The following is a 12,676-nucleotide window of genomic DNA, read 5'->3' as shown; positions in this document are numbered from 1 at the left end:
ATGATCTCTCTTTAAACCCACTCACGTTACTATATATTTAAATTCAACTCTACTTCATTTAGAGATTGCAAGTTACCTTTCTTTTTTTGGCAATAGCTCCATTGATTCTCTCTGAGATTTCAACTTCTAACCTTATCTATCTAGAACTTCTAATGATAGTATTCATAGTGTCAAATCTATAATTTTTAGATGAAGATCAAAATAGTTTCTCACCAAACAGTGACACAAAAATAGTCTTCAAAATATCTTTTATTTCAACTAAATGAGCAAAAGAATATGCTATGGATGATAGGTTGGAGCGTACTCAAAATTGGAGGATGAAGAATCAATGCAGGTTCGTGAAACTAAAAACACTCAAATTCTTCATTCTCAAATTAATTTATTTTTCATGATTTTTTACTCTTTTGGTCTATTTATAACTCTCTTTCTTTTTTTTTTATAGATATTGATAAAAGCTACATACTATATAGTGAAAAAGGTAAAGGTAAAGGCAAACAAGATATGTAGTTACATTTTTTAAATGGACAAAATCAATTTCGATTTGCTGAAATATGTTTATTTGTTCCATTTGTTGTAGTAGCAAACTAGCAATAGTAAAGGAAAAAAGAATAACAGAGTCACACACGTCCAAAGCCCCTAAGAAGTTTAAGAATCACCACAAGAAAAAGAATGTGGGGTAAGAAACTCCGCTGGTAGAAAAAACCAGAAAAAAATATGTCTACTTTCTAGATCAAGACCTCATCTGATCAGGTTGGTTTTTCTTATAGTCAGATTGATTTTTCTTATTATTGATTTTGTGTGTTTATAATCTCATATAATCCATGCATATTGGACTATTGTAATATAAACAACATAATTAAAATTTTCTTTTTAAGTTTACCAATAAATATAACTCTATCAATATCATTTATTTCCACTGTAAATTACATAACCCTCCAAATAAACTTTCTATTGTAAATTATAAAAAAATGTATAGAGTTATAAAAACAAACGCCCGTGCATAGCACGGGATCAATACTAGTAAAACTCTAATTCGTGAACATGTTGAAAAAAACAATTATGGTGAACTATTTGTTCTTCAAAATTTATACCAGTTATGTTAAAATTTTAGTCAAATTATTGAAAGGTAGATTCCACTTTTTTTTTAAATTCTCCGTGAGGAATAAATTTATAAGAAAAAAATTTCCCTATGCAATTTTGATAAAGAACAAACTGAACAAAAATTCATATTTTCTTATTTTTCAATTCCTCAAATGAAATTTTATTTTTTATTTAGTTTATTTTTTTCATTCTTATAGTGGTCACTAATTGAATCTATAGTGTTTCACGGATTAAACTTAAACATGTTTAAAGTAAAAGCAAGAAAATTTGTTTTGAACTCAGTCACAAGTTAAGATATTATTTATGATTTTAAATAGTTAAATCAAACATCAAATTATTTATATATGTCAAAAAAACGTTCATCAAACTATGTACTTATTATTGTGTTAAAAGTTTTAAAACACTCATATATTAGAAATAGTTTAGAAAATATCTTTATATAAATATTTTTGTTTGACTAATATTTAATCATAAATTGTTTTATATCTTAATTTCTTAACTTTATAATAAAAATATTGTTTTCAGATAGCAACACAATATATATAAGAATTCCCTTAATTTTTAAATATATTTTCACAATTTTATTATATTAGTTTATAATTAATTATTTAATATAACGTATAAACTTAATATTCATAAAATAAAATTTATGTGTTTATTATATATAAAATTCATTACGGGTTTTGTGAAAATTAATAAATATTCAGCTAAAAACAAATAATAAATCAATGACCTCTATATAAAAGCTTAAAACCTAATAAAATATGACAAATAAGAAAATAAGAATTTTAATATAACATATAGATTCAAAATATTATTATATCAAAATTCGTTTTTAATTATATATAAATTCATTATGGATATTTTTTAAATTAATAAATTAGTGATTTAGCTAAAAATTATTAATAAATTAATGACTAAGCTAAAACCTAATAAAAACATGACAAATAAGCAACATTGACTAAAATCATGAAAAACATGACAAATAATTAAAATCAAAATAATTATATATCTAATTACATATTTCATAGTTATATTATTTAAATTAATAAATTATGAACTCAACTAATAACTATTAATTAATTAATGACTCAGCTTAAATCTAATTAAAATATGACAAATAAGTAAAATTATCTAAAATTATGGAAATTATGACAAATAAGCTAAATCACTTCATAAATAATAGTATAGATTACTTTTTTTTGTGTATATGTTTTTAATTACTTTTGCTTAAAAAAACTAAAATATTCAAACAAGTCTACTTAACATTTTTTATCACAAAAAGACTACTAAACCATTTGAACTTTGTTTTTGTCAACAAACGCATTTTCAAAACAAATCATACTAACATATTTGCCGCAAACTATCTTCATCGAAACTTTTTATTTTCTAGAAAAATTCAAAAAAACTTTATTTTTACAGCAAAAAAAAAACTATTTATATCTATATATATATATAAAGTTGATTTTTCCCCTTTTTTAACAAGTGGCATGGTGCTTTTGCGACACGTGTCATCCATGTATATATTTTTTACATTTAGTCCTTCTTTCGGATTATAGCAATTTGACCAAGTACTTTCCAATCGTAAACTATCTAATCATTTTCGCACTAACTATTATCGTATGAAGTTTGATAATCTGTTTTATTGTTCACTAAATTACAAGATGAATAAAGAAATAAATAAAATAATAGAAATATATTTTACATATTTAGTTTATTCACAACTAAAAATAACATAAATTTTTGTTTTTTTTGTTTTTTTTTATTATTTTCTATTATTTAATTTACAAATTATACATTTATTTAACTATTAAAAAATAAAAAGACCAAACTATTAAGAAGAAATTAGAGTGCAATACATAATCTAAACATAAAACTTCCACAGTTAGAAAAAAAAAAGCAAAATACCATAGTAACATTAGCTCAATAAAGGTTTGGAGCTGAAAAAAGATCAACAAAGAAGACTAACCTATCTCATCTTACCATAGAATGTCTTGGCTAAAACAAACAGATGTCAGAAAAAGATAAAAAGATAAAATATGAGACAAAGCAATCCCCGAAACACAAAGGATCGCGATCAAACACCAGCGCAAAAAACTAAAAAAGCGGATAAAAAAAATAGTCATCGAAAGAATAAAGTCACCACGAAACAAAAAGATGCATGTCTAAAGCACCGGAAGCACAACCACCAGCTAAGAGATAAAAAATACTTCACAAACTAAACAAGCACATACAAGGCACTCATGCCAGCGAAGAACCACAAAACTCCGAATAAAAGAAACCAAAGCTTCAAAATACTAACTCTGCACACCCACACTAAAGGATGCATGAGAAGAAGATAAATAACCTGAGTGAGGAAGAATTGAAGCTAACCACCGAGAAGCCAAAGCTTAAGCTTGAGACCATAAACAACCTTCCAAGTGCACAAAGCATATACAGAGAAAAATAGTATCCAAACTTGGAATAGCAAATATGGCGAAAGAGAGAGCCACCAGAGACGTGATCAGCGATGAAAGCTGCAACGAGATGAGTGAACAAAGAGATAAAAAGAGATAAAATGAAATCAATAAACCGTGGAGTCATCCTCGAGCTATGAAAAAAAAAACAAAGAAGTTATATCACCCAAAATCAGATCTTGAAAACCAAGACGAGCAGAGACTATTGACGGCAAACCAGCGACGAGTAAAACAACATCAATGACAATTAAACTCTGACCCAACCCAACGAAATGTAGTTTCTAACCTTAGCCAAAACCTAAGGAAAAAGAGGACCAATATTGACTGAAATAACATACAACGTCGTAAGAAACAACCGCACAACATGGAACTAATATGTCTGATCTATAACAAATACCAGATAATCTCACATAAAAAGAAGGTGAGGAAAAACAAGAGTACGGAGGTGAGTCTTTTCCCAGTGATGGTGAGAAGCACTGCACACCGGAGAGAAAAACAAAATACATAGATGGTGATCGTTCAAGATCAAAAGATGGAGGAGAGTGCAAAAAACATCTAAAAAGAGAAATGTGAAAAATTAAAATACAATTTTTACGCCGTTAATCTTAGAATCAACAAATGCCTAAAGACAAAATTATTAAAATTTAATATGTTTTACATCAGAAACTCACTTCACCACTAACAAATAGTATTATACATACAATAACACATTATTAAAAAGACAAACACATAATATATTAACTTATTACCTACTACTATATAACCTAATAAAACATCAAATAAATACTAACCACATCATCACATCATTAGAAAATCATATTTTAGAACAATAAAATAATATTCAGCCCCTAATTCTACAAATAATAGTACTTCTTTAAGAATCACTTTATACTATAGTGTTGGTTTCATTTCATTAAAGAGTCAATTAGCCGTTTTAGTGTTTCCTTAAAATCAGTGAAGTTTTGTATCAAAGTTCACACCAAACTTTGAAAATGACCAACTATCCCACGTTGCAGAAAAGGAACTAATTATTTTGTTGATGACCGTTTAATTTGATTTTTCTCCTTTGATCATTGCAATTCTGTATATCAATAGCAAATGTATTTATATTTAACAAAATCAAACTGACCAAAGAAGAAGATAATAAATAAAAACTAGCTGGAAAATCCTTGAAATACCAAACATACAATTATGAATAATCATAGGAAGTACTTGGATATTGAACCCCAGCCAGTATGGCATCAAACTTGGGCTAAGATAGGCCTCCCCAGATCTATCTCTCTGGCCTTTATATCCATTGCATTAATAAACTATTTCAGTTTTCCTATGTTCACAATTTTATATGTTTTTAATGTTTTTTTTACTTCATCTCTTACATGTTCATATTAGCTTTCTCATCCTTTGTATATATATTTTCGTCGAGTTTGTTTAAAAAGAATACTATATTAAACACTTTCAAGATTCAATATTCACCCGAGACTTCTGTAGTAGTTTTCTGTTGATTGGATAATGCTGCTGACTGCTGACTTTTTCATGAGTATTGAAAAATTAAACGTGGACATTTGTAATATATGACGGTCTGATATACAATTTTATACTATAACTATAATTTTAAATTTATTGGGTCTGATAGCAGGCTAGCCACAATATAATGAAATCTAAAAAGGGACTAATTCATGTAAATAAATAGTTTTTCTCCTTAGATGATAGAACATTGACTCAATGTAAATAAATACTAGCCACAATGTCATTGAGTGTTGAAAAAAGAAAGATAAATATATATAGAGCCAAGCTAAATATATTATTCAAGCTTATTTGTTATGGAGCTCTATCTTCGTGTTTCAAGTTTGTCTACTTTCTTTCATCACCAGAGACCAAAACTTGTTAGCTGATTCTTTGGCAAAAATGATATGCATCTTACTTTGTCTATGTATTAAACTGCTTTTGATTAGTGCATCTTACCTATTAAAATATAAATTATAATTTTTTTCATGTGTGATTTTTTTTTTAATTTGGCCATTATTTAGAAATTTTATTAAATATATTTTACTAAGCTAATAATATATAGAATCTTTGAACTACTTGAATCATAATATCTTTTGATATCTTTTTATTTTAAATATAAATATATTTATTTAAAAATATTAAAAAAGATTTTAACAAGATCTTAATTTTCACAAGATCTTAATTTTCACAATTATATTTAAATATTTAAAATAATTTCGAATTTAATTTTGAAATATTCTTATAAATAATATATTCAGTTTCGTTTATAAAATGAAAAATAAATATTCTATCCTGTTGAAAAATATTTTAATAATATCTTAATTTTCAAAAAGTTTATGTAAATATTTTCACTAATTTTTATAGCAATGAAATATTATTATGCATTAATATATACTAAGTTATCGTTTATAAGATAAAAAATTCAAATACTTTTATCTACTTTATAATCATAATAATCATGTTAAAATATAATTATTATATTAAACTAAATATGATAAAAGTATATTAAATTGATAAGTTTATAAATTTTATTTTCATAAATATAAACTATTTATCTTAAAAATATAATACGATGACATAACGAATTAAAACTAGCAAACTATATAATACATGTCTAAAAAATTAACATATCTTAAACTTTTGTGTATACAATAATATATTATCTAAAATTAAGAAGCATAAAATATATTGGTAAAAAGAAATCCAGCATTGAAGAGCGGGTCAGAATTTAACATAAATTAAATACAAATAATTTTAAATATGTTTTCTCATGAATATGTTAATTTGTTTAATAACTAAATTCAAATATACTAAAATAAATATATAATAAAAAGTGAAAAATACATCGGATGGTTTAAACAATCGATTAATTATAACATGTAAATTATAAAATTAATATATTTGAAATAGTTATATAAATATTTAAGTATATGATTAACGTTAAAATATATATCACTAATCATCAGAAAAAAATCTATATATATAATACAGAAAACAAACACCGTAGTTATCTGTTGTTCAAAACAAAAAAGGGCTCACAACATATGGCTAAGAAACTTCCATAACATTTGTTCTCTTCATATTTGTAGCATTACTTTTCATAAATTAATTTAATTTACATAATTATATCATTTTAGAATATTAATATTTTAATATTTCTCATCTTGAAAAATTCTACCAATGTTGATGCTTTTAAATTATAGAAATTTAAAAATATAAGAAAACTAATATGAATATGTAATTGTTGAAGGAAGTAAAAGTAAAGTAACATAAAATTGTGAATATGAAAAGTTTATTAATTCAATCGATACTACAGAGGCCAGAGAGATCTGGGGAAGGCCTATCTAACCACACGCGTATCGTTTAGGCGTGAAGACCACCGCAATATATGACTGTCAGTAGCGCGTGACAATTGTTTACCGTCTTAACGCAAAATCTTATTTAAGATTTTATCGTCAGAGATTATAACGTGCTCGTCACATAGTACACGTGGCAAAATATAATTTGTTATTATCCATAACGAAATGTATCGTAAATAACACAAACAAGTTAAGGCTTTTTAACTTTTCTAAGTACATATCCAGCGGTCCATTTTATATCAAACGGCTGTTATTAATAAACAACTAAAAGAGAAAATAGCAAAAAAGTATTAGTAAAAAAATAAGGAAAAAATGGCTAAAGAAGGTGAGCGTCGAACTAGAAGAGGGTAAACAGTAAGCTTTCTTTTCTTGTGTGTGTGTTTAAAGCTGAAGATAGATAGAACAAGACTACAGAGAGAGAACAAATAAAAGACAGTGTTCGATCTTCTGGTCTCATCCACCATTTTTATTTTAAAAAACATTGAAAAATCTATACATTTCCTTGAGTTTGAATCTATCTTTCTATCTATCATCTTCCCAGAATATATAGATACATATAGAGTCAGTCTTGTAAGTGTTCTCTTACCGTCTTGATCTTCTTTGTGTCTCTGTATTTGTCTTGCCTTAGAGAATAGAATGGTGGATTTGGGGTTCTAGAACTTTTGAAGAATCGATTCCTCTGCTGTTAATCTTTTCTTAAACTGTTTTGGATATTGCTTCTTTTGTAGTGGGGTGATTGTGGTATTGTGGTAGCCAAAGCCGCAGATCTTGAGGTTAGTGGGGGTCTTTGTTTCTACTAATTAGTTCAAATTGGTCTTCTGTTATTTCAGTTTAATAGATGGGGATCTTTTGTGTGCATTTAATCTATAAAATGGCTGAAACTTTCTTAGTCTATTTCTTGGGAAGAACGTTTGATATCTCTTTGTTGGGTTGTGTAAGGTTGTAATGGAAGAAGTGAAGGGACAAAGAGGAAATGGAACCTCAGATGCTGATTTCGTGTTGCAATGGGGGGAGAGAAAAAGAGTTAGATGCATGAAAGTCAAGAAAGATCAAAGCCGCAAGTCATCTTATTCTTTGACTAAGCGCAAACTCATTTCGCGAGCTGTGTCTTCTGAGAGAGGCTCTCCTTCTCGCCATCTTAACCGTCCAAACAAGTAAAACACCGATTCACAGCTCTTCTTTTATATATATAGTTTTCTGATGTAAAAGCATTGTTGTGTAGGATGGTAGAGTCTCCAGGTAATGTGAGGAGATCGTTTGTGGCATCCCCTGAGAAGGAAGATAGATACTACACAACGAGGGGTTCTATGGGTACAGATGAGAGTGGGAAAATTATAAAGGAAGCTGTGAAGGAACGAAGAAGCATGTGTGGCCAAAGCTGTTTATAAATTTGTCAAATAAAGAGAAGGAAGAAGATTTCTTGGCTATGAAAGGGTGTAAGCTTCCTCAAAGACCCAAGAAACGAGCCAAATTGGTTCAGAAGACATTGCTTGTAAGTCTCCTTCATCATAAACTTTATCTTTCCCGTCTAGTAGTGATGCAAAGCTAATGAGTATGTAATGTTTTAACGCAGCTGGTGAGTCCAGGTACTTGGTTATCAGATCTGTGCAAAGAGAGGTATGAAGTAAGAGAGAAGAAGACTTCAAAAAAGGTACCTACCTAACTGTTTTTCACTTTCTTGTCTTTCTTTGTGGATGCAAAGATGATGTGATAATTACTCATGTTTTAAAATGAAGCGGCCAAGAGGACTGAAGGCAATGGGGAGCATGGAAAGTGATTCAGAGTGAAGAACAAACAGTGACTTGAGAAAAACATTCCAGATTTTGGTGAGGGCTAGAAGGGAGGAGACAACGCACAAGAATCTGTTTTGTTTCTTTCAAACAAACAATGAGGCACTTTGTATTTCTGCTGATGTTTTGCTTTTGAAGCTAATCTATTAGTCTTTCCTTATCAAAATCTCTATTTCTCAGCCTTTTTTTTAATGTTTAACCATCAGTTGATTCTGCAGTTATTTCATGTATACAGAGCTATAGGGTGAGAAGTGGGTGAGAAGTGGTTCTTGAATCTCTGTTGTAGGAATGGATGAGAACTCCAAACACAGATCAAGAAAGAGATTACATACATATATTAGAGTGGAAATGAAATATGCAAAACAGATTAGTGTCTGAATATTATAATACACCAACCAAAACTGCAGCTACCATTACCAATTACCAACCCTTTACCTAACGAGTCTCCTATGTTTCCTTTTTTGTTTCCTCAATTTCCTATATGACATGGTAGAATTAAAGACATAACTTACGGTTAAAATGTGATATAGACAATTACATTTAATGATTTATTAGAATTTTTGTAATTTTTTATAATATGGTAATAAATTACACATCATTATTAAAATAAATCAATTCAAATATGACATTAAATAATATAATATTAGAAATATAATAATATTTTGTAAATTTCAAAAATATTATTTATTTTATTTTTTATAATTACACAATTTTATTACTAAAAAAGATTTCAATTTTTTTTGCAATTTTTAAAAAATTATAAAATTTTAATCATAATATTATTTTTATATATTTACAAATTTTAGAAATACTGTTTAGTTTTATTTTTTGATAATTATAAAAACATTTATATCAATTTTTTATAAATTTTATACAAGTTGTTTTGATAAGTTTTTTCCAAAAGAAATAGATAATTTTTTAAGAGAATTTATTCTTAAAAAATAATTTAAAATAAACAAAATTGCCTTTTTATCTTTAATGAAATCAAAATTTAAAATTATATTTATAATAATCATGTTAAAATACAATAATTATATTAAAATAAATATGATAAAACTATATTAAAATTGATAAGTTTATAAATTTTATTTTCATAAATATAAACTATTTATGTTAAAAATATAATACGATGACAGAAGAAATTAGGAAACTATATAATACATTTAATGATTAACATATATTAAAATATTGGTAAAAAAATAATAAAATCTACAATAATAGTAAAACAATATTTTTAAATGAAGTTAAATTATTTAAAAAAATATTACTTCACATGGTGCAGAAAACACTTAGTTGTTCTACATTTGATAAATACCTATAACTGTACACTTGATGTGTGTCCCACGATTAGATGGAATGTTGGTGATCAAGTTTCGAACTAAGGATGGCAAACGATCAATCAAACTATCAACCTTAAGTTTAGACACAATCTTAAACAAACTCTATGTCTAGATGAATGTTCATTTACTAACACAATTCAAACATCAAATGTCTTTGGTTGAATAATATAGAAGCAAACATTACTAACAAGTCTAATGGCTATCTTAACACCTCTAACAACAAATGTCTTTGGCAAAGTATGCTAAAAGCTTAGAAGAGTTGTCTCGAGCATTTCCTCGAACACCTTTCGGGTGAGAAATGCCTAAGGATCAACAACTGAGAGACCAACTCAGAAGATGCATTATGATTACTCTACTAGCAAGGAAATATGAATGATCTACACTAAAACATCCTAGCTCTAACCTAATCACCTTTAATCTCCCTAATCCATGAATTCAAAAGGTGATTACTCACTAATCTCCATGATTCCTCTTAAACCCATATTGAATTTCAGATTAATCATGTAGAGAAATATAGAAAATAGATATAAGAACACATAATTTCAATAACAAACTGATCAATTGATTCAAAGAGATGACTTTCCAAAGGTTTTTAGTGGTTTTTCTTAAGAACAAAAGATAATCTCCTCCTGGTGGCTTACAGAGTATTAAAACATAGGTTTTCAGAATAAAAACGTGCATAATGAAATGACCAAAAGGCCCTTGAGAAAACATGAATTCGAGCAGATAGGCGACGCGCAGCGACCTCGGCTGGTCGCTCCAGCACGTCGCTCCGGGCTTCGGGAGCGACTTGAGGGTGTCGCTGCGGCAGGTCGCTCCGGCTCCAGTTTTGAGCTCCGTTTCGTCAAAAGAGCGAGCGACTTCAGGACGTCGCTCCAACGTGGTCGCTCCGAGAGGTAAGGCACAGCGACTTCATCGTGTCGCTCCGGTGTGTTGCTCGTCCGATGATCACTTTAAACACTTCTTTTGAGCTCCAAATGCACCCAAACGTCTCCAAGAACTCCATGTGATACTCCAATACCTGATAAGGACTCATGTATGCAAAATGCAACCTAAACATGACTAAATCCTAATCTATATGATCAAAATGCACATGGATGGATGGATAAAACAATGGAAATATACAAGATATCATAAGTCACAATTATCCTGGTCACTTAATACGGATATGGGCTCATGCTTTACGATCCATTTGAATGTACGGAGAGAGGGTCTATCTGTGGGTTATACCTAGTCTGAACCTTTCCATGAACCTGGGATACTCCAGGTTAGTAAAAAAAAAAAAAAACCTTTTCTACGATTGCGCTGATCGCTGGCGTGAGCCGTCTGGTTCCTTAAACAACACAAGCACTTGAACAATTTTCATGGCTGTGCCAGTTGGTGAAAAGCTAGAAGGAGAGAGCCATCTGCCTATAAGGGAACTACTCAGCTTCAAGGACAATGGATTCTTTTGTGAAGACTGAAAGAACAAAAGGTAATTCTTCCCCTGGGTTGTATAGTATAACCCTTAGGATCAGGATCAAGAACCATTTTGCATGATAACTCACGGGAATTCACATAGTCTGTTCCACCAACTGATTCATGAAGAAATATGTTGTAAGCAGCAGCATGTCCACGAGTTTTAAGGATCCTCGTTCCAATATAGAACAACTGTGAATCACGGGAACTCAGTCACCCTGCAGCAAGTTGGAAACTATTTAAATTTGAAACCTCTGTTTGTGGAAATCATTTAATAGAGAAAACTACAAATGCACTTATATATTAGTTGATAGGCATTACAACATTACAACATTTCAAGTATTCAAACTAGAATCATTTTTAGAATTTTTAGAAAAATAAGTTAGTCAATTTTAACATATATTATATTTGTTATTAAACTAAATATCAAATTGGTTAGTAGGGTACAAAAAAAATATTTTTTATTATTTCCATAAATAAAAGATAAGAAATTACTTAATATGATTAACATATATATGATAATTATTTATTTTGAATAATAAAGATTGAGTTTGTTGCAAAAATGACTCAAAACTCAAAGTCCAACACAAAACTGACCCATAACTTTTTTGTAACTTTCATTTGCCCTATTCACCTAGAAAGTTTAGATTATTAACGAAAGTGTCATTACATTTTTTTTATCTTTTTCAAAAAAAATATTTTATTCTATCATCCTCATCTTCTTCACGTATTTACAATATTGGCATTGCTATCAATACACCAACCACCATGAACAACCAATTTGAAGTTTTTAATGCACATAAAAGTCAATTTTCACTCTTCTTATCTCATTTCTTATGCACTAAAACAACATTTTTTTCACTTTTTTCTCTTTATTCATCTAAAAAATCTAAAATTTTGATTCTAAACTTTTTAAGGTTCATAGAGACATTCAAGCTTAAGATTCTTGGTCATCAACAAATGGTTCGCTTTCGTGTTGAACTTCTGTTCAATATAATCATCCTTGATGTTTAAAAAAGACAGAGTAGAGATGTATGGAGATGATCATGTAAATGGATGGAAGCGTTTGTCTTCATGGAAAGACTGCCGAGACATGTGACTTCTTTCCTGTTTATTATTTTTTTGTCTTTTCCTGGTGCAAAGATGAAAACTTTTGAATCCAATTT

At 28.7% G+C, this 12,676-nt stretch overlaps 1 pseudogene; it reads left to right on the top strand.

The window, feature by feature from the left end:
• Positions 1-7,274: 7,274 nt before the first annotated feature.
• LOC106361253 lies at positions 7,275-8,986 on the top strand (annotated as a pseudogene).
• The last annotated feature ends 3,690 nt before the right edge of the window (positions 8,987-12,676 follow it).

The sequence above is a fragment of the Brassica napus genome, chromosome A5 (genome assembly GCF_020379485.1).
Source record: "Brassica napus cultivar Da-Ae chromosome A5, Da-Ae, whole genome shotgun sequence".
NCBI classification, from domain to species: Eukaryota; Viridiplantae; Streptophyta; class Magnoliopsida; order Brassicales; family Brassicaceae; genus Brassica; species Brassica napus.
The sequence above is the reverse complement of the archived record's forward strand: the minus strand, read 5'-3'. Positions and strand labels throughout refer to the sequence as shown.